Genomic DNA, 2,156 nt, shown 5'->3' on the forward strand with positions numbered 1-2,156 from the left:
TAACGTGAAGCAAAATTTTGCACTAGAATTTGATGTATTCAGCCCTTGGCCACGTGATAGCTATAGTTGCCGCTATCTTCGGGAACATAATATGGTTTATTGTTTAATGCTTGCCACGGGCGTCTACGAAGACTTCTTGCTAGACGGAACATCTCTTTCACAAAAAAAAACTTATTCTACAAGCACCGATTGTATCCATATTATCCATATTGATTTTGCTTTGTCCGTTCACGACACACGTATGTAGGCGAGAATGTTGCTGAGTAGCTGAACATCGTGCTTGGAGTCGCTCAGAGAACAGCGTCAGACTGCCGTACCTTTTTTTAATCTAAAAACAACCCATTACCATGTGCTGCATTCCAACGTACATTAATTAACATTCAAAAGTCGAGCAATAAAAAATGGTTGAAGACAGTTGCAGGTGCAGATCGTCGACAATCAATTAAGTCCATTGTCACCTCGTGTCAGGCGCAGGTTGCGTCAGCGGAAATTCTTTATGAAATGAGAAGCTGACGTGTCCTAATTACATTTCAAGTACGACCTTGTCCAAGTCACTTGAGGGCAGTTTCGCTGGACGAGTGTCCGCTGCTCTGACATTTATCACACGCAACAGCATCACGTGAGCTGACCTCTTGTCCTACGAGGCCGGTTGCCCAAGTTTTCCAGGAATACACCAGCGGTCCTCTAACTGCAGGATTATAGACTCAGATTTTTCCTGTTGCAGCTGCAGACTTTTGCGCAGTCGACAATTGTCAGGTGATACTTTCTGCAATGTTTGCTCTACAGGGAGAGCGTCGTTAACTCCCCGATGCTGGAGGTGTGCGCCAAGGTGTCTAGGTGTAGAGTGGTGATGGGTTAAGACATCGAACTACAGTTTTAAGAGTCATCCGTGGTTTTGTCTGGCGAGCATCGCACTTTCTTTCGCGAATTCATCAAAAGTGGGAGGTCGCCGATACCAGCCGAGCTTGTATTTCGAAGACACTTTGGGCTTGGCCGCCAAGACCCCGTTCCAGGCAAGGAAACCATTCGGAGTTTCAAGCGCCAGGTAAAGACACTGTGCATTGAAATAGAAATTTCCTGACCGACATTGCACTACCAAAGGACTCAGAAACGGATGTCCGCCATGAAAGCTCCACGCTCTATAGTTGTCGCGCCGAACTGCTGGATAATCGCGAGTCGCGATCTGAAAATGTACGCCTCAAAACTGTTTTTCTAGTCGACAGTCTTCTGCTAGGTCCGATACAGCGTGTTACGAATTTGTCTCTTCTGCCAACACCTTCATCTCACAATTGCACTTACTTCATGCATCCTCAATTATTTGTTGCATGTATTCCATTCTCTGCGTTCCACTGCACCATTTTTTACTCTACAGGTCCCTCTAGTACCATCGAAGTTATTCCATCACATCTTACTCCTTGCCCTCTCAGTCTCCCTAACTTTCAACGTCGTTCTATAGTAGCACATCTCAGACCCTTGGATTCCCGCCTTTTTCTGTTTTCCCAGTGTCTATGATAAACTTGTAACCTCCACACAGAAATAATAAAATGAAATGAATTTTAAATGTTATTAATTGTTGAATGTAACCTCTGAACAAAATTTGGCTCCCATTCATAATCTCTGTGCAGAAATGCATTCAAATTTAATGTTCCCACAAAGTTCTTTTCTCATTTAATGTTAAGTTCGAAACAGAAAAATTCCTAAACACCAAAATAATAAAGAAAATTCAGTAACCTGGTAAATTTTAGGACGACAGCAGCGCTGCGCCTCGGCCCTGTATTCTGAATAAAAAAGCAAAAAAAATTCTTACCTCAATAAAAACTGCAAATATATCTGCTCTTACATAAAAATTTTCGGCGCAGCTCCGTGCAATGCTGGCCCATGCTTTGTGATTCGTGAAAGGAATTAATTATTCATTGGATAAAATCTTTAAATTGAAATGAATGCTTTTTTTAAAAAAAATACTTTATATTATGAAAATTATTATTGGGGCATTTTTTGAAACAAATTAAATGACAATTAACATTATTAGATATGCGCAAGCCTGCTTCTTTACCTTCTACAACAATACTCATCTTCCAGAGTCCTGACCAGAGTCCCGAGCAGAGCAGACAGCCGACACGCGCCGACTACCGCCGACTCACGCAGACAACTCAAGA

This window comes from Schistocerca americana, chromosome 3, assembly GCF_021461395.2.
Source record: "Schistocerca americana isolate TAMUIC-IGC-003095 chromosome 3, iqSchAmer2.1, whole genome shotgun sequence".
NCBI lineage: Eukaryota > Metazoa > Arthropoda > Insecta > Orthoptera > Acrididae > Schistocerca > Schistocerca americana.